At 43.0% G+C, this 21754-nt stretch overlaps 1 protein-coding gene across 2 annotated transcripts in view; it reads right to left on the reverse strand.

Moving 5' to 3' along the window:
• Positions 1-21754, reverse strand: part of MTUS2 (microtubule associated scaffold protein 2) — an 866587-nt gene that overhangs the window by 766952 nt on the left and 77881 nt on the right. Inside the window, exon 2 of one of the 2 annotated variants that reach the window (XM_077298285.1) lies at positions 12917-12965. The exons of the other annotated variant lie outside the window; for it this stretch is intronic. The gene's annotated coding sequence lies outside the window, so the exon portion shown is untranslated. The remainder of the gene's footprint in view (positions 1-12916; positions 12966-21754) is intronic. 2 annotated transcript variants of the gene reach the window in all.

Here is a 21754-nt window from a genome sequence, read left to right on the forward strand (position 1 = left end):
GTTTACCAGCAGATTACAGCTGATTGCTGGTAGTCCCAAAAAGGAATTGTTGTTCAACGGACCCCTGAGTAGCGCCTTTTCTCTATAGTAGACCCGTCTTCCTTGCATTTTGCATCACCCATCCATCTTGCCCACTTGACATTCGGAAATATAAATTGATCATCTAATCCGCTCACTCTACAACGTAGGCGTCCATGCGTTCCACCACTGCCTGGGTGGGTGACATGTAAATAAATTGGTGCTATTATCCAGCACCATGCTAATGCTAATATGTACACAAGCAATCTGTCAGGCATGGCCGGAGAGGAATTACGCATCTATCAGACAAAATTGTAAATTGCATTTCAATCCCATATACAAAATATGCTGAAATATAAGGATCCGTTCTGTACGCCGCCGTCTACATTTATTTGTAAGAATACCTCAACCCAAAAGCTCAGAAGAAACATCATATTTCAAGGATTGTTTCCCTTTGTTGAAGCATGCCCTAGGTAGACTGAATACTTTGTAGGTGAATGATCTGGGTCATCAAGCCTTTGATTTTAAGCTTAGAGGAGAATCTCTTCTATGTATTTCCATGGGCCTTGTCTAATTGCTGCTGCCGAGCGCTGAAGTGTCCACGGTATAATGAACAATTCAATTCTAGATGATTAATTTGAATTTATTTGATTTTGGTCAGACTTCAGGGAAGATTACACATCCGGGATCATTATATAAAGGAGATCACGTTCTTTTGAATTATATTTTTATTTATCTTTATTTTTTTTTTCTCTTTAATTTTGGTAATTAAAAATTGTAAAAGCTGCTACCCCAGTGCAAAATCAGCACGTGGGCTCTATTAAGTCCAACAGCTCATCATAATTCACAATTTCACCTGCTTTGGAGGGTGGTAGTGGCCTCCTTCCCTCTTGGACCTCTGTGCGACCACACCAGTTGAACCAATGCTATGCCCGTCCCTGCGCACTCTTACCTTTTTGCAAATTCTGTTAAGGATTCAATTTTCTCACAATACAAATTCAATCCATTCTAACTAAACGGTTGCAAAACCTTTGACAGGTTGTAATACACCTCACAACCACTAGGTGGCCACATATAAATACATATAGCAGAAACATCTCCTGGCAGAATATCACAACATTATGTTTGTTTGTTTTTGTTTTTTTCTATGCTTGTCATGTCAACCCAATTATCTCAGAATATACTGAGCCAAGAGGAAATATAGTGAAGGACTTATCAGTGTCAAAATGCAAAGGACCATAAATATCATTACAATCCGTCCAGTGATCAAAAAAATTATTGTGGAATTAATGTGAGGGTCACTGCAGGGTAATGGGGGCCAGATAAGGGGTGGTAAACTGTGTAGGAACACTAAGAGGCTTCATTAATGCCACTATATTTTGTGGAAGGGTCAGGGGACTGCCTTGTATGTAAAATAAATTGATGTGATGTGTCTTTCATGGTTGGGTGTATTGTCTGGCACTGGTATACATGTACTGCCCTGACGGTGGCCCTGTCTACAAATAAGAAGTGAAGAAGTGACACTGATAATGTAAGTTAAAAACTAAATATACTATAAAAATGGAAAGAAAACAGGTTTATTAATGCGGAAACAGAGACACTTAATGAAAACAGCGAGGTTAAGAGATGCTCAATCTTCAGTTTAGACACGAGTGCACAAATTGGTTTTCAGTTGATCAGTTATGAAATAAACTCTGCATGGAACTAAATTGTTTTTTTTACGGAAGGAAAGTGTGCGATAGAATAAACTGTCAGTGCTATATATCGTACTGTAGAGCAGATTCCAAAGGGCCGCAGTGTTTGGGCCGTAGGTTCAAATGCAATTAAATATTACATCCTGACACAAGCAAGTGCCGGCGTCAGGACATTCCCTGTCGGTGGAGTTAGCGCACGATGCGCTCTTGTTGCAAAGAACAAGACAGCAGAAACCCCATGTCTCCTGTGATATCTATACGGTATACTGCAGCCTGGTTTGTCCTGTGATGTATATGCTGACTCCCCATGTTTTCTGTGATGTCTATACCAAAGTCCCAATGTCTCCTATGATGTCTATGCCCCAGCCCCGTATATCCTGTGATGTCTGTACCGCAGCCTCATGTCTCCTGTGATGTCTGTACCGCAGCCCCCATGTCTCCTGTGATGTCTGTACCGCAGCCCCATGTCTCCTGTGATGTCTGTACCGCAGCCTCCATGTCTCCTGTGATGTCTATACCACAGCCCTATGTCTCCTGTGATGTTTTTACCGCAGCCCCATGTCTCCTGTGATATCTATATCTCAGCCCTCATGTCTCCTGTGATGTCTATGTAACAGAGGCCAGGGGGGTAGTCATGGCTGAGAGTGGCAGTACTTGAACACCCTGGCTCTCTGTCACATAAATACATTGTCCCTTCTGTTGTGTATTGGATGGCTCACTTACTTGCACATCAGAGTCCTCTCCAGTCTGTTGGGGGTTTCCTTTCCCAAATATCATGCAAAGACAGGCAGAGTTCAAATCCAGTTTTAAACAAACAACTTTACTCAATTCTTTTCTCAGTTCATCCAGTTAAGCCACAGGTACAACACAGGATCCTTCACACATCATAACCTTTCCTTTCCCTGTGCCGTCCCTAACACCCCCAGGATTATCGCAGGGTCATACCGCTGTCTCCGGTATTGCAGCGTTCTGTCTGGCCAGTCTAACTACCTTCAGAGGTTCCTTGTCCGTTTCACCCCAGACATTTAGGCATCTTCCCACGTAGTTTACTCATACCTCCCAACTTTTGAAGATGGCAAAGAGGGACAAAGTTAGCGGCGCACAATGCGTGCCGCGGCAAATTTTAAGCCACGCCTCTGACCACACCCATTCATAATTAGTCACACCCATATCCACGTCCCAACCACACCCATTTAGCACTGCTGATCACACTGTTTCATATACAATAATTCTAAACAAAAAAATATGGCCACAGAGTGCTCCATACTGTATAATGGCCACACAGTGCTCCATACTGTATAATGGCCACATGATGCTCCATACTGTATAATGACAGCACATGATGCTCTATACTGTATATTGGCTGCACATGATGCTCCATACTGTATAATGACCGCACATGATGCTCCATACTGTATAATGACCGCACATGATGCTCCATACTGTATAATGGCCGCACATGATACTTCGTACCATATAATGGCCACACATAGCTACTCCTACACACGCGGCTGCGCTCCGTACACCTTGCACACACGGCTCCGCTACGTACACACGCGCTCCGTTCCATACACCTCGTACACATTCAGCTCCGCTCCATACACCTCGCACACACTCGGCTCCGCTCCATACACCTCGCACACACACGGCTCCACTCCATACACCTCGCACACACACGGCTCTGCTAAATCCACCTCGTACACATTGCTCCGCTCCATACACTTCGCACACACACACGGCTCCGCTCCATACACCCCGTACACACACGGATCCGCTCCATACACCTCGTACACACACGGCTCTGCTACATCTACCTCGTACACACATTGCTCCGCTCCATACACCTCGCACACACACGGCTCCGCTCCATACACCTCGTACACACACAGCTCCGCTCCATACACCTCGCACACACACACGGCTCTGCTACATCCACACTGTACACCTGACCCCACACAAGGCATCATCGACTACTCACTGATCTGCATCTGTCGCTCTGCAATAACACAGCAGTGAGCACTGAGCAGCTGAGGCAAACAGGGAGGCTGTGAGTGTGTCCATCCCTCCCTGCTCAGCCCCACTCCTTCCACGTACCTCAAAGGAGCTATGCTCAAACTAGAAGTGCCCCCTCTAGTGGGCTAATCCAAATACTACACTTTGCCTATCTATACAGTACCAGAACATATATATCTACTATATAATTGTCTAAGGGTCACTTCCATCTGTCTGTCCTTCTTTCTGTCTTTATGTCACGGATATTCATTGGTCGCGGCCTCTGTCTGTCATGGAATCCAAGTCGCTGATTTGTCGTGGGAAAACGCCCACGACCATTGCCATGACCAATCAGCGACGCGCACAGTCCGGAAGAAAATGGCCGCTCCTTACTCCCCGCACTCAGTACCCGGCGCCCGCATACTCCCCTCCGGTCACCGCTCACACAGGGTTAATGCCGGCGGTAACGGACCGCGTTATGCCGCGGGTAACGCACTCCGTAACTGCCGCTATTAACCCTGTGTGACCAAGTTTTTACTATTGATGCTGCCTATGCAGCGTCAATAGTAAAAAAAATCTAATGTTAAAAATAATAAAAAAAATAAAAAACCATTATATACTCACCTTCCGTTGGCAAGGATAGTATGCGCGAAGGCTCTGCCATGAAGTCACGGTCATGTGACCGTGACCTCATCACAGGCCCTGCGCGCCTGCGCGAGAAGGACCTGGCATGACGTCACGGTCATGTGACCGTGACGTCATGGCAGGTCCTTCTCGCGCAGGCGCGAAGAAGCTGCGGTACCATGGGACAGGCAGGGACAACGTCAGGAGCAGGTGAGTATTTCATATTCACCTGACCACATTCCATCCGCTGGGCGCTGCTCCATCTTCCCTTCCTCTTGCAGTGACTGTGCAGGTCAGAGGGCGTGATGACGTATTAGTGTGTGCGCCGCCCTCTGCCTGAACAGTCAGTGCGGAGAGACGGGACGCTGAGGAGCTGCGACGAGAGGTGAGTATGTGATTTTTTTTTTATTGCAGCAGCATTACATGTGGCACAATGCTGTATGGAGCGTCTATGGGGCCATAAAGAACTGCATGGAGCATTATATGGGGCATCTATGGGGCCATAACTGTATGGAGCATTATATGGGGCATCTCTGGGGCCATAACTGCATGGAGCATTATATGGGACATCTATGGGGCCATAACTGTATGGAGCATTATATGGGGCATCTATGGGGCCATAACTGTATGGAGCATTATATGGGGCATCTCTGGGGCCATAACTGCATGGAGCATTATATGGGGCATCTATGGGGCCATAACTGTATGGAGCATTATATGGGGCATCTATGGGGCCATAATGAACTGCATGGAGCATTATATGGGGCATCTATGTGGGGCCATAATGAACTGCATGGAGCATTATATGGAGCATCTATGGGGCCATAACTGTATGGAGCATTATATGGGGCATCTATGGGGCTATAACTGCATGGAGCATTATATGGGGCATCTATGGGGCCATAACTGCATGGAGCATTATATGGCACATCTATGGGGCCATAACTCCATGGAGCATTATATGGGGCATCTATGGGGCCATAACTGCATGGAGCATTATATGGGGCATCTATGGGGCCATGACTGCTTGGAGCATTATATGGGGCATCTATGGGGCCATAATGAATTGCATGGAGCATTATATGGGGCATCTATGGGGCCATAATGACCTGCATGGAGCATTATATGGGACATCTGTGGGGCCATAACTGCATGGAGCATTATATGGAGCATCTATGGGGCCATAACTGCATGGAGCATTATATGGGGCATCTATGAGGCCATAACTGCTTGGAGCATTATATGGGGCATCTATGGGGCCATAATGAACTGCATGGAGCATTATATGGGGCATCTATGGGGCCATAATGACCTGCATGGAGCATTATATGGGACATTTGTGGGGCCATAACTGCATGGAGCATTATATGGGGCATCTATGGGGCCATAACTGCATGGAGCATTATACTACGTGACTGGGCAAAATACTAAGTGGACATGCAGATTCTAGAATACCCGATGCGTTAGAATTGGGCCACCATCTAGTATATATATATATATATATATATATATATATATATATATTATACAGCATAGCAGCATTATGATACAAGGCATTATACAACATAACATCATATATATGTATATAGCAGACATTCAAGAACGTAGAAACAGGTGCAAGGGTATAAGCTGCCCTTACATCTATACCGCAGTCCAAGTCTCCCGTGATGTCTATACCGTAGCCCCATGTATCCTGTAATGTCTATACTGTAGTGGTGGTGTCCCTAAGTGAAAAGAGACTGAAGTAAAAGGGATAGCGAGATCTGGAGCAGAAATTACTAAGAGACATAGTGACTCTGGAAACGAGTCCTGGGAGAGAACTATCTATTGCAAGTAAGTTCTGCAATAGCTCAGAAACCAGCAAATCCTCGCAGCGCTCACTGCATGCACTGGAGGGATTCAAAAATCTGCAGTCACGCAGAGTTTTCACTTTAGACAGGACTGTATAATCCTCCATACAGTTTTATGGGCCCCACATAGTGCTCCATACAGTATAATGGGCCCCACATAGTGCTCCATATAGTATAATGGGCCCCACAAAATGCTCAATATAGTATAATAGGTCATATATATTGCTCCATACAGTATATGTCTCATATAGTGCTAGACATAGTAAATGGGTCCCATATATTGGCCCATACAGTATAATGGCCCCATATTGTGCTCCATACAGTATAAGGTCACCATATATTGCTCCATTCATAAAAAAAATCAAATACTCACCTCTTCTCGTTCCCCGTTGCTCTAGTATCTGCTGTATCGGTCTGCTCAGCGTCTTCTGACTCTCTGCACAGAGGGCGCGCTGTATTGACATCATAGCGCCCTCTGCACTGAGACGTCAGAGAGAGTCAGAAAAAGCTGGGGAGACTGGAGCAGCGGATACCAGAGCAGTGGAGACAGAAGAAGTGTGGAATGCAAAGAGATATATGAAACAGTATGCGGTGCTTGGTACCCGACCTCACGTGCCCCATAACACGCCGGTGTCCCCTATGACAAATGGGCCCTCTCGTTTGTCCAGGACCCTGTAACTTGTATGGGCGAGACGGGTGGTGACGCCAGCCCTGACTGCAGACATCTCACTGCTTGAGTTCTATAAATTTAAAGTGAGCAGTGATGGATTTATTACTGTGAGGAGACCTGCAGGGCCCACCAGTAACCAACTCCAGGATCCCACTTTTCAGCTACATGCACATGTGACATTATCTTCCATCACAAATTTATATAACAATGTACTGGGTAGATTTTTAAATGAATAAGATGCCTCCTTTGTCTGTACATAGTGATTCAAGTATATTTTGCCAAGTACTGCTCATAGAGGAGGGTGGTGGCACAGGGGCCCACCGGAGGATTCTCCTGTTCTCCTGTGGGCCAGTCCAGGCCTGATATAAACATCTGTGTTCGGTATGACTGCTGCAAGTTCTTTACCAAATTGCAAAAAAAAAATAGCCTGCACTCCAGACTGATGGAAAACCTTGAAAATCAGTTGTAAGTAACACCATCATCCATACCACCTAACATCACACCTCACCAAAGAGAAGCAGCTCCAGCCATATTAGAGGTGAGTTAATTAAATGTTTGACCACACATAGCAGGATAATTTTCAAGTTGATAATTTTTGGACGGTCTCAGAAGGATGGTATAAATATCCAAATGGCCTCCGCACAAAAAAGGGTTCCCCATTCCTGCTCTAGGGCATCTCTATAGAGTATAGTTATTCTGTATGGTAAGGTTCACGCACAGCCGCTAAAATTGTCCTATAATGTGTAACTCATTATCCCTATTACATTATCCTATATGCCGCCCTATTCTGCTTTTCCCCTGCAGCAACAGTTGTCAGCTGTTCACTGCCAGATGTAATCTGTAAAATGGAAAGATTGGTGTCTGCAGACACACAAAACCGTCCGATAGTTTTGCAAGATATGTCGTCATTAGGCCGCAAATAAATGCGATAGATAGATAGATGGATGGATGGATGGATGGATGGATGGATGGATGCATGGATGGATGATCGATGATCTATAGACAGATTATCAATAATAGGCAAAAAGACGGACAGATAACTAAAACTGACTGCTCTGTTCTGTCTGGATTTCCATAATTACAGATGGCTATAGATTTATTGTCCATATCTGGATCACAGTCCTGATGATCAAACACAATAATACCTCTTGAACTGCATGTTCTGCTTTCAAAATTGTGAGATAATCAGTTTTCAAGAGGTTTTTTCATTTGAAAATAAATTAATATTGTGATTGTTAGTGCTATTCAATGGACATAGAGCAACCAGGGCAGATTTTTATCCATTTATCAACTGGAGACCTTTATGTTGCTTCCACGTGTCTACATTAAAAAATGCCATAGACCGAGAGTACTGGTCTCTTTACATGGGCTGATATCGGACAAATGTGCATTCAGAAGGGCAAAAAAATTGTCAGCTCAATTATGTGGGACATTCTCATCATTGTCAGCAGCACATCTGCCAGAGTAAACAAGAGATCTGCTGCTGGCATGATGCCTACTCTTTCGGGACAGAATGATGCCTCCTATAACTGGCATGTACAGCAGATAGTCTTGTGTATAGTCTATCAGCAGTACTATCAGCTAATTTTAGCATTTGTATTACGCCCGTCACACCACGACGCTCCACTGTTTTAATGAAGAGAACAGAATGGCATGGTACATTTACATGCCCAACATGCTCTCTACACCGGTCCAATATGCCCTCTACACCGGTCCAACATGCACTCTACACAGGCCCAACATGCACTCTACACCGGTCCAACATGCACTCTACGCAGGCCCAACATGCACTCTACACAGGTCCAAAAAGCACTCTACGCAGGCCCAACATGCACTCTACGCAGGCCCAACATGCACTCTACACCGGTCCAACATGCACTCTACACCAGTCCAACATGCACTCTACACAGGCCCAACATGCACTCTGCGCAGGCCCAACATGCACTCTACACAGGTCCAAAAAGCACTCTACGCAGGCCCAACATGCACTCTATGCAGGCCCAACATGCACTCTACACAGGCCCAACATGCACTCTACACAGGCCCAACATGCACTCTACACAGGCTCAACATACAGGGCTGCCACTAGGATCTTCGGGGCTCCATGCTTGCAAAATTTTCGGGTCCCCTTGAGACTCCGCCCAGGCTCCACCCCAGCTCTGCCTTCAACCCTTGAACTTTCCACATTCCCACCTCCCATAGTAACATAGTAACATAGTTAGCAAGGTCGAAAAAAGACATTTGTCCATCCAGTTCAGCCTATATTCCCACTCATAGAAAAACTCCACTTCTGCACCCTGTCCTCACCAATCACACATTATCAGTTCCTATCTAACACCAGATCATATACATAGCAAGCAGCTTTTGTTTTGGCTAAAAGATTTTTAATAAGCCGCCACCACGACTAGGTAGACTCTTCTGGCCTTGCCCTATTCTACTGTAACCTATTAAATATTTGTTAAAATATACAATACTCTTTTTAAGTATATTTTTCTCTATTTTTCTTTAAGAGAATGTGCCACATACAATTTTTAAAATGAACAATAATACCACATGCAAGGGACAAATACTGTCACACCGTGACCAGAGCACATATTACCATCACATAGTGACCTATAATACCACATACAAGGGACAAATATGGCCACAACATGGCCGGACCACATATTACCATAACAGTGACTGAATAATATCACATATAAGGGACAAATACCACCGCACCATGTCCAGACCACATATTACAACCACACACTGACCGATCACTACAATACTGATCATTAATAAAAAAAACAATACTAATTTTACCATATATGCAATTATACACAGGAGCTTTGTATATAGTACACAGTATTTAGTGTCAGTGTACATGCAATACAGTGATCATCGGTGACATACACCGGAGCTCTGTATATAGTGTCAGTGTACAGGTAACACAGGGATCACCAGTGACATTATACACAGGAACTCTGTACATAGTGGCAGTGTACAGGTAATACAGTAATCACCAGTGACATTATACACCGGAGCTCTGTATATAGTGTCAGTGTACAGGTAATACAGGGATCACCAGTGATATTATAGACAGGAGCTCTGTACATAGTGTCAGTGTACAGGTAATACAGTAATCACCAGTGACATTATACACTGGAGCTCTGTATATAGTGTCAGTGTACAGGTAATACAGTGATCACCAGTGACATTATACACAGGAACTCTGTATATAGTATACAGTGTATAGTGTTCGTGTAAAGGTAACACACTGACTCACCGGTGACGTCTCTAGTTGAAGTCCTTCATCTTCGTTTTTCATTTTCGGCCAGCTGCAGAAAATAATACAGTTATCTGGAACACATTCCCCAACATCCACACTACACCAGATGAAGAAAAAAAGTGACTGTGTCGCCCCGCACAGCAACAGGACCTCTCCTCCCCACACTGAAAACAGTATCCTCAAAAATAAATATCCTAAATTAGCACCCAACAGTGATAATATTCCACATTCTGGACCCTATGTGTCCTCCCATTCTGCCTCATGTCTCTCCATATTGCCCCCATAGTCATTCATTATAGTATAATGCATCCCATAGTCATATATAGTAGTATAATGCACGCCCATAGTAGTATAATACACCCCATAGGCATATATAGTATAATGCACCCCCATAGTAGTAAACTGCACACCCATAGCAGTATAATGCACCCCCATAGTAGTATAATACACCCCTATAGTAGTATAATGCACCTCCATACCTGTATAATGCAGCCCCATACCAGTATAATGTAACTCCTTAGTAGTCTAAGGCACTCCCATAGTAATACAATGCACCCCATAGCAATATAATGCACCCCTACAATAGTATAATGCACCCCCATACCAGTATAATGCAGCCCCATAGTATAATGCACCCCCATAGTAAAATACAGCCCCATACCAGTATAATGCAACCCCATAGTGGTATAAGGCACCCCCATAGTAATATAATGCACTCCCATAGTAGTATAATGCACCCCCATACCAGTATAATGCAGCCCCATACCAGTATAATGCACCCCCAACCCAGTATAATGCAGCCTCATACCAGTATAATGCACCCCCAAAACCGGTATGGGAGGACGTACGATCAGTTACTGAAGCTGCAGAAACCTGTCGCTGGGGCCCGGTGAGCAGAAGAGAGGGCTCCCTCTGCTCGCCGGGCCCCATATGCCACTAAGAGCAGTAATGCCCTGATGATGGCCCTGCCAACATGCAGTGTACACATGCCCGAAATGCCGTACATGCCGTTTACACATGTTCAACATGCACTCTACACATACCGAAGTTACACTCTATGCATGCCTTATAGCAATTTGTCACTAGGCTATACAGTATGTATATATTGAATATATGAACTGCAATATCGTTACTGTACATAGGCTATACTTATAAAAAAAAAAAGAATAATAATCTTTTATTTATATAGCGCCGACATATTCCACAGCGCTTTACAATTTGCACACATCATTGCTGTCCCCGATGGGGCTCACAATCTAAATTCCCTATCAGTATGTCTTTGGAATGTGGGAGGAAATTGGAGAACCCGGAGGAAACCCACACAAACATGGGGAGAAAATACAAACTCCTTGCAGTTGTTGTCCCTGGTGGAATTTGAATCCAGGACTCCAGCGCCGCAAGGCTACAGTGCTAACCACTGAGCCACCATGCTTCCCCATAAATTTGAAGTTCTTTGAACAGATTTTTATCTAATTATGTGAGCCCATCTGCCAATGACAAAGTAACCGCTTCAAATTGGACCCTACACTAGAAGACTTACTTCTCCTGGGCATAGCCGTACAAATATAAAGGGCAAGAAGGATCCAACTCTATCATGCTGAAAGACCCATCCACGTTTCATCTTCAATGCCCTTGCTGATGGAAGGAGGTTTGCACTCAAAAGCTCACGATACATGGCCCCATTCATTCTTTCATGTACACGCCAAGAATGCCAAGAGTGTGCAAAGCAGTCATCAAAGCATAAGGTGGCTACTTTGAAGAACCTAGAATATAAGATATAATTTCAGTTGTTTCACACTTTTTTGTTAAGTAAATAACTCCACATGTGTTCATAGTTTTGATGCCTTCAGTGTGAATGTACAATTTTCATAGTCATGAAAATACAGAAAAAACTTTAAATGAGAAGGTGTGTCCAAATTTTTGGTCTGTACTGTATATATATATATTTTTTCCCTGATAGGATTTTAGTGAAATTAATGATGACATAGTTTTCAATAGTAGCAGCCATTCAGGGATTCACCCTACATCTCACCAAAGCTAAACCATTAGTGTTCCAGTAACAACATCCTGTAATTATTGCCACATACGTGAATGCTAATGACACTGTAATGCTTTAGGACCTAATTGACTGGGTACTAAAGACAGAAATTGCTCCCCAGAACATGATACATCTGTAAACATTTTCATGCCTAATGAACTGTAATAAAGTTTTGGCACTGACTGGTTCTGCGCACCTGGAACTGGGTCATTCCGAAATAGGATAGTGGTACAGTAAAGCAAGGTGCTGTGATTTTATTTAAAACAGGAAAAAATGTACACACATACATTATATATGTATACACACACACACACACAGTATAAACAGTACGGATCTGTATGAACATACAGATGTAGCATGCTTAACCTCTTCACGACATACGACCTGGAGAATCATAATGGCAGGTCAGTTTTAGCATTTGGTGAACATGGTAAAAGAAATACAAAAAACAGTTGTGGAATTGCACTTTTTTTGCAATTTCACCACAAATGGAATTTTTTTCCCGTTTTTGTGTACATGACATGGTAAAACCAATGTGTTGTTTTAAAAGTAAAACTCATCCTGCAAAAAGCAAGCCCTCACATGGCCATATTGATGGAAAAATTAAAAACTTATGGCTCTGGGAAGAAGGGGAGCGAAAAACAGAAACACAAAACCGAAAAAGGACTGCGGCGTGAAGGGGATAAAGAAGCACTCCATCAAAATTTGTTTCCTCTTAATATATTGCCATCATCATATTACACAGCACTGTGTACTTACAATTGCTCAGAAGGTAATGATTCATGCAAGGACAAGAGACTTCCTTTTTCTATATATGGAAGAGAAAAGAGAAGCATTAGCTGTGTAGAAAGGCAAAATGAGCAATTGTAAATGGACAGTGCTATTTAATATGATGTTTGCAATATATTAATAGGGTAAAACCTTTCATGGAAGGAGGAGTGCTTCTTTAATCTAAGCCAGAAGAAACTTATCACAGCGCAATAACCTAGCAGACTAGTCAGACGTCTCCCCTCCCACTGCCGTGGATTGATGGCATATAGGCAGAGAGCTGCTTCAAACATGCCTGGCTGACATCATACAGCCAGAGTCTGATACATGCTGCTTGTGGATCGGACAGCTTGTATCAGCTGTCAAGCTCACTTTAGGTTAACATAACAAAGCCATTGCATTTGCAACCAGGCGACCCCCACATGTACTCAGCCTGGCTAGTAGCTGTAAATCATTCAGCTGCAGCGATGAAAACTAAATCTCCGAGCAGTCATAAATACTCGGAGGTCACCCGAGCAACGAGTACACTCGCTCATCATTATTAGTTATCCATACACACTCTTCCACGTCAGGATATCTTTCTGCATTGTGAGGTCTTTATAATACATCGGTACCTGTCGCTGAACCTACATTCTCACCATTGATTAAAGGGGACAACTTTCATTTCAGATTCTATTCAACCAAAAACTGAAACAGATTCTAAAAGTGAGAACCAGGAAAAACTCCACAAAGGAAATCCATAATGTGGTACATCGGTATCAGTTATCTCTGGTGCCATCAATGTGATGTCAAAGCTGCGGACAACAGCAGACACCGGGAGCCTCAGCAAAGACCCAGGCGGGGAAAAAAAAACCCACACACAATTATATTTTTGTTTACTAATGTATGTGAATTTTTTTCAGAAAGAGGACAACCCCTTTATATACTCACTGGTATGAAGCCTAGAGAGGAGAATTCATATTCAGCAGAATACAGAATGGCAGCCTATATTCTGTAATGCATCGATGATGTGTAAGGGAGGTAGTCGTGGGCAGGCTGATGCTTCTCCATGCCCTGGCACTTTCCATACAAACAGTGTCTCGGTCCATATGTGTTGGGCTGTGAGGCTTGCTTTGCACTCACTTGTAGGCCAGACGCCTGCACTACATTCATGACCTTGATTCCAGCATCAGCCGCATACATCAGGGGACACTCGGGTCATTTTGACAAGATCAACTTTACTGGACTGTTCAAGTACATCAGTCTCGAAACATGCAGTTTCAGCCCCAGCACCCTCCGGTTCCAGTTACATCTACACAGCACATTTCAAGCCTTTGCTTACGTTCAGCTTGGACTATCCCTACGCTTCATCCTCCTGTCAGCCCCAGGCATTTACCGTCCAGCACCACAGCATTCCCATGATCTGTTACACCTCCCACTCACGGTTCACCATCCAGCTTCCTCTGTATGGAAGAGATTATGGCACACTCCACAGTGCCTAGTTCAGGCCATAGGCCCTAGAGAAAAACATGCAGGAAATTTGGTATAACCTCATGCTGTCAGAATGATATGTACACCTCGTGCCTCCAACCTACTGCCACTTGAACTTAATCTTCACACAAACCTCACACTACATCCCTAACTCTCTCTAACTAAATGAGGAAGTGTTTCTCCTTTACTTGTCCCATCCCCTCGCATGCTGGGCTTGCCCCAAACATCTAATGATATTCCACACTATTCCTATTACTGTACACCAATAAGACCGCCACTGCTTATCCAACCTAATGTTCCTATCTATCACTACCTAAGCACTAGCCTATATTCTACACTTTCCCTACCCGAGATGAGTGCACCAGTTACCTTAGACGTTACCTTACAGTACCCACACAGCAGCATCAGTATTTATAACACTTTGCATTAATCACATTACACAATAAAACCACGTATAAATGTTCACACCACAAATTGTTGTCTTCAGGGGCAGATACACCACAGTCTCTGTCGCACCCTTCCAGATGTACACTACAATTGTTGTAATACCCATCAGCACATAACAGCACCAAGTATAACAAGTGAATTGCCGCAGTGCAGCCTGCAGTGGTCATACTGCATTGTATCTTTTCCCTAATTCTTGCTATTATACAACTCTGGCAAAAATTAGGAGCCCACCACATCAGAACCCTGTCATGGGCAGCCCAATCTCCAGACCTGAACCCAATTGAAAAACTCTGGAATGTAACCAAGAGGATGATGGATAGTCACAAGCCATCAAACCAAGAAGAACTGCTTACATTTCTGTGCCAGGAGCAGTGTGAAAAGACTGGTGGAAAGCATGCCAAGACGCATGAAAGCTGTGATTAAAAATCATGGTTATTCCACAAAATATTGATTCCTGAACTCTTCCTGAGTTAAAACTATAGTATTGTTGTTTCTAAACGATTATGAACTTGTTTTCTTTGCATTATTTGAGGTCTGAAAGCACTGGGATTTTTTTTTAATTTTGATCATTTCTCCATTCCAGAAAGAAAAATACAGGCCAGAAGTGTAACTGCTGGAACAGACTGCACAGAGTTGTCTTTAGTATGTTACCAGGAGACATATTGGTCTGCAAAGGAGCTGTGAACCAAAAATAGAAGACATATTATTCAGTTATAAAAAAGAATCCCTACCTTTCCAACCAATTTGTTATTCCAATGCATCTAACAAAGGAAGCAACCTGGAAAATAATGTTAATAATTTCCTTCCATTTTATGTACAGGGCTCTTTTATTTGTAACCATCGTTACACACCATAATATAAGCAAAGCTTGTGTAGTCTGATCATGGGGTCATAATTGCCTTGCATCCGTCTCTCATTTGCTCCTATACACTTGGTACGGCTGCAGGATCAGGCTACATTGAGACGCATTGCTCTGCATAGGAGCTATAAACACAAAACGGTTGTTTTTAATCAAAGCAGTTTGTAAAGTCTCTTCATTTTTTATTTTGGCTGCATTAAAAATTACAGTAAGCATTAAAAATAATTTAATTAAGCATTTAAAAATTTGATTATAAAAATGTATGTAATTGGCTATGACTCCATCCTGATGGGGAATTTGAGAGCCTTGTTCTCGGGATTATTGGGACTCCCACACTGACCCGATCTGCAGATTACCACCAATCCTTTGGATAGGTGATAAGTTTTAGTAACTCCTTAAGGGCTCATGCAGATAACTGTATAAATCGGATGAGTGCTATCTGTGGTTTTCATGGATAGCACTCGTCTGTGTCACAGTTTCATCATTGTGGCCTAGGGATGCTCTGAGTGACGGTGGGATCTAGAGTGTCCTGGAGTGTCAGTATTGTGAGTCATCCAATCTGATACTGGGTTGTCAGCATTTTGATTGACAACCCTTCTTTTCAATCTGGTCTAGCCTGCGGGTGTTTCCCCAGGTGCTTCCTGTCCTCAGTGATTTGCTGGCTATTTAGCTGTAAGCAGTCTGGTGTCAGCTTTAGCTTTGTGTGATGTTAGTGCTTAGCATTGTGTCTGTTTGGATTTGTTGTGACTATTCTTGTGGTTTATCCCTTCTGCTCTTGAAGCTTTCTGACTTCAGGTACCTGACCCCGGACTTGGCCTCTGACCATCCCTTTGTCTGACTCCCTTATCTTTACGTACCCTCCTAGCATTTGACCCCGGACTGTTACCTGACGACACCTTTGTCTGACCAATCTGTACTACATGTTTTCCTGCTATCTGACCTCTGACATCCTGACTACCATGTCTCACAGCTTGTCAGTGAGTAGTGACTCAGTGTCACGGTCCCCATGTACATCAATGAGGTTGTGCACATGTCCGATGAAAAAAAAAATTACAGCATACCCGAATTGCCATCAAGAATCAGATGGCACTCGCCCATTCCATTCAGGTATATGGGTCTATGAAAAAAATCAGAACACACTTTGATGGCATTCAAATTTTCATGGACTGCAATGATAGAGAAGGTGGAATAACTTTTTTTATTTTTTTCTCTCCACCTTCGAGAAAATCGGATCACATTCTAATCAGAGTCTGATTAGCATATGGAGAGAAAACAGTCCTGTGACCCGAGCCTGATAAACATCCTACCGTCATCATCTAGACAAGATCTTCTGCTTTTTCTGTGAATCAGTTCTTATTATGAAACATATTTGAGTTTATAGAATGAAGCATTTTCTATAAACATCATCATCATGTGCTACTGCAGACGAGATGTTCATCAGACGGGAGAGTGTTCAGCTCCACAAAGAAGGTGAAACAGAAGCCAACGACCATTGTACACCATTTATTCGCCTTCTCACTAAATGAATTATTGAGAAGAAATGCGATGAATAATCCTGCGCTCCGGTCAGATTACCCCTGTGTGACAAAAAACCCCTACAGACAGAAGGAATCAATCTACTAAAAGAACATTTTCCGAAATATTTTTTAGAGGGGTTTTCTACCTAAAGCACTGATTGACATTATTCAAGAATATTTGTAACATGAATTGTGTGCAACCCGTATACTGAAGGATTAATTGAGGTAGAAAGGTGAGTATTAGCGGCAGGACAATCTTTTCCTGAATGGCAAACAGACTAGATGTAGCAAAGATGAGTCTGTCATTCCACATAGCACATTGTGTATATATTTTGTGATTTATAGATTGGAATTTAAAATGAAATTCCCAGCACTGAAATGTATTCTCTTTCCATTGGACACGGGATAAATTAAAGGGGTTGTCCGGCCTTAAGATAAAAGCCTGCAGTCACTCTATGCCAGTGCTGGAAGTGGGCTGTCACTTGACGGCAAGTTTGTGAGTTGCATACAATACATTCCAACTAGACATGTCCACATTTGCTCAATATACTTGCATTGAGCAATGCCGTGCACGTCTAGTCGGCATCTGATGTATGCAAATCACATACTTGTGTTCACGCAAAGGGCGCTTACAATGGAGAAACAGAGTGACAGCAGACTTGCATTCTAAGGTCAGACAACCCCATTATTATTCATTGGGCGTCCGACTGCTGAGACTCCAACCCAAGATCCATTGAACAGTGCTCTGGATCCCAAGAATGGGCATCTCAAATGGAGCAGAAACTGTCTTCGGGGCTGCCGGAAACACAGTAGCCGAGCAATGTTCTCATCTTTCTTCAACAGTCCTATAGACAATGAATGGGGCATAACTTGAGCGTGCGCAACTGTGCTCTCATTCTCAGAATCTACGAATAGAAAATAACTTTCATTCCTTGGAATTCCCCTTTAATCTATTCATTTATATAAAGCATCACATATATTTGAAGTTCCATTATAGCTCTCGCCAGCCTGATAAACATTGGAGGCAAAAATGGTGATAAAACTGATCCTATAATTCCCTATGGGATTATTTTTGCGTCTGGTGTTAACAATTGTGACACTGGAATTTCCGCTTTTTAGGACAAAATAATGAAGCATTCATCATCTTTTCTGTCCTGCTATAACTAGAGATGATTTTATCAATCAGTAGAGGATCGACTTTGAGTTGCATTCTATCAAATTCGCAGGTCCCTTTAACTTGACATACAGGTGCTTCTCACAAAATTAGAATATCATCAAAAAGTTTATTTATTTCAGTTCTTCAATACAAAAAGTGAAACTCATATTATAGAGTCATTACAAACAGAGTGATCTAATTTCAAGTATTTATTTCTGATAATGTTGATGATTATGGCTTACAGCCAATGAAAACCCAGAAGTCAATATCTCAGTAAATTAGAATGCTTTATAACACCCGCTTGAAAAATGATTTTAAAATCCGAAATGTTGGCATACTGAAATGTATGTTCAGTAAATGCACTCAATAATTGGTCGGGACTATTTTTGCATCAATTACTTCATCAGTGCGGTGTGGCATGGAAGCGATCAGCCTGTGGCACTGCTGAGGTGTTATGGAAGCCCAGGTTGCTTTGATAGCAGCCTTCAGCTCGTCTGCATTGTATGGGATTCATAACCATTAATGCATTATTACAGTAAGACAACCCTCTACAGTGATTATAACTAGAGATGGACAAACCCAAACAGTAAAGTTTGGCATCTGTACTGAACACTTACTGTTCGGGCACGGACATCGAACATGGACTTCACCAGGAAGTCAGTTTTACCAGTGTATCGCTGTCATGTGCATAACAGAGCTGCAAACACTGCTTCTGATTTGCAGTAAAATCATCACCATCGGTCAGACAGCCGCAGTTCCCACGCTGTCAAATTACAGCGTTAGCCCGCAGCTATGACCGGAGGTAAAAAGTGTTCCTCTGGTTATTCCGGCTGTGTGTTTATTTACAACACAACTATTGGATTAGTAATGGAGAGGTGTCTTATAGACGCCTCTCCATTACTAATCTGTGGGCTTGATGTCACCTGACAATACAAAGGTGACATCAACCCCACAAATATGAACCCCACTTGCCACCGATACAGGGCAAGTGGAAAGAGCCAGGCAAAGTGCCAGAATTGGCACATCTAATAGATGTGCCTTTTCTGGACGGCTGCAGCGTGCTATTTTCAGGCTGAGGGGGCAATATCCATGGCCCCTTACCAGCCTGAGAATAACAGCCTCCAGCTGTCTGCTTTAGCTTGGCTGGTTGTCAAAAATGGGGGGGACCCCACGCCATTTTTTTAACTTATTTATTAAAATAAGTAAAACATACGGCATGGGGATCCCTCTATTCTTGATAACCAGCCTTGCTGAAGCTGATGGCTGAGGGTTTCAGCCCCCAGCTGTGAGAACCCATGCCATTAAAAAAAATATATATATTTATTTACAGCACAGTCTAATGAATACTTCCATCAGCCGCTCCTGCTCTCACTGTTATTAGCGGCAGCAGGTGTCGGCCGATGGGAGATGTAGTCCCATCAGCGGACACCAATGACTGGAGGTAAACTTTATACCTCCGATCACAGCTGCGCATTCCCGCTGTGTGGGCTGTTCTGGTACCCGAATCCGAACTTTTTGTAACTGTTTGACGGAACCTGCCGGACTCGAACATCCAGGTGTCCGTCCATCTCTAACTATAATGTAGGTTTGTACTCATTGTGACGCGTCACCTACTTCTACACTGTACAGTTATTGCTCTTTTTCCCTGACATGTCATAGGAATCAGCATTAGCCATCTTTCACAAACTAATGCATTATTTTATGTTACACCACTCAAACTGTCTTGTGTAGAAGTAAAACATATAATGCATCTGCACATACCTTTTTGTTTTCTAATAAACCACCTAAATAAGTGATTAGGATCATTTTCTTAATATACAGTATTCATGGCTTTGATACCTTATTTTGTATTTAAATTGTACCTTTCTTTTCTTACAATATCTGTAGAAAATTATAGTCCTGCTGCCCTCCGTCCCTGTTGGTGCCTATACCGGTCCAATGTGTCCAGGAACTGTTACAATTTTCACATTCTTAAACTCGCCATACTCTTTTTTTGAGTGGGCAGTTCATATTTATCGGCATTCATCCAGCACTATTGATGCTGGAACTTCATTTCCTTCTCTTCCCAGCATGCATTGTTCCTGCTATTGCCCAGTGGCTTGCTTGCGCTGGACTGAAAGCCCACCTCTTTGTTATGGCAGTATGACAGACAGGAAAGCAGGAACAGAATGACAAAAACCCTCCCCATCTTCTTGTAATCTGTCTCTGTGGTTGTGTGCTGCTGATGACGGATTACGCTGAACAACAGGCAGAGGACAGCAAGGCTGATGACGGATTACGCTGAACAACAGGCAGAGGGCAGCAAGTTAGAGTAAAGGGAGACACCTAGAGGCCGGCACTTTGGATGCAGGCCAACATAATTTTTAAATAAAGAGATTTGCAGATTGTCTATTTATTAAATTATCTAACAAATGAGATCAGGATGTCTGAACATACAGGAAGCGCTGTTCCCCTGCTGCACCTCACTTATACGTTTACAGATGTTGTTACCACAATACACAAGGATGTTCAAGGCAGAAACTCTCTTTACTATGGTTCTGTTATTGCTCGTGCTATTTTACAGCTTGCTATACTAACCCTATGTAGAAAAAGGATATTTTACGCAGTAAAGAGATTTCCAAACAATACAAAAAAAACTCTTTTACAGGACGACAGAAACATTTGTTTGCTATACCTGAAAAGGACTTTATTTGGTGCTACTGCCCCTCAGAGAATTTGTCCGTCAAATAGTGGCATCACATCCATTGAAGCATCAAGTCACATGACTGCAATAGGTCATTAGGGTGTTCTTGTGATGCTACAGCGCCACTACAGGAGATATGATGCATTACACAATGATCATTGACATCAAAATATCATTGATCTCGGGTCTCCCAAAGATTCTCTCTGTAGCTGCTCTCCATGTATATTAATAAATGCGTGTACCGAATAAAGATCATCCTCCTTACTCACGAGTTTCCTAGACAAACCCTTTCAGTGATCTGTCTGGTCAATCTATTTTGAAGGTTACAAATGTCATAATGATTTTTCACACTCCTAATCTCCCCACTTGTCTCTGCGTTTGGGTCCCATCTCAAGGAAGGAGCAATTCTTGATCAGCCCATTAATGACCCACCTCAGCCAGTGATTGGGACCAAGGAGCAAAGACCAGCACGGACCTGGAGAGCATCAGGTCAGCAGTGGATTGCTTGTTTTATGTTACGCAACATATTTTTTATAGCCCCTTTAAAATCTCCCTTTTCATGTTACTGGATTGCAAATGCATCAATTTTACAGATTTCCTGCTGCTAAAGCTACAGCATTATTAGCACAGACTCACACAGTGAAGTAAGAGGCGAACGTTACGAGATCATCGTTGCTTCCTTTCCAGCTAGCTGGCC

Source organism: Ranitomeya variabilis, chromosome 3, assembly GCF_051348905.1.
Source record: "Ranitomeya variabilis isolate aRanVar5 chromosome 3, aRanVar5.hap1, whole genome shotgun sequence".
Lineage (NCBI taxonomy): Eukaryota > Metazoa > Chordata > Amphibia > Anura > Dendrobatidae > Ranitomeya > Ranitomeya variabilis.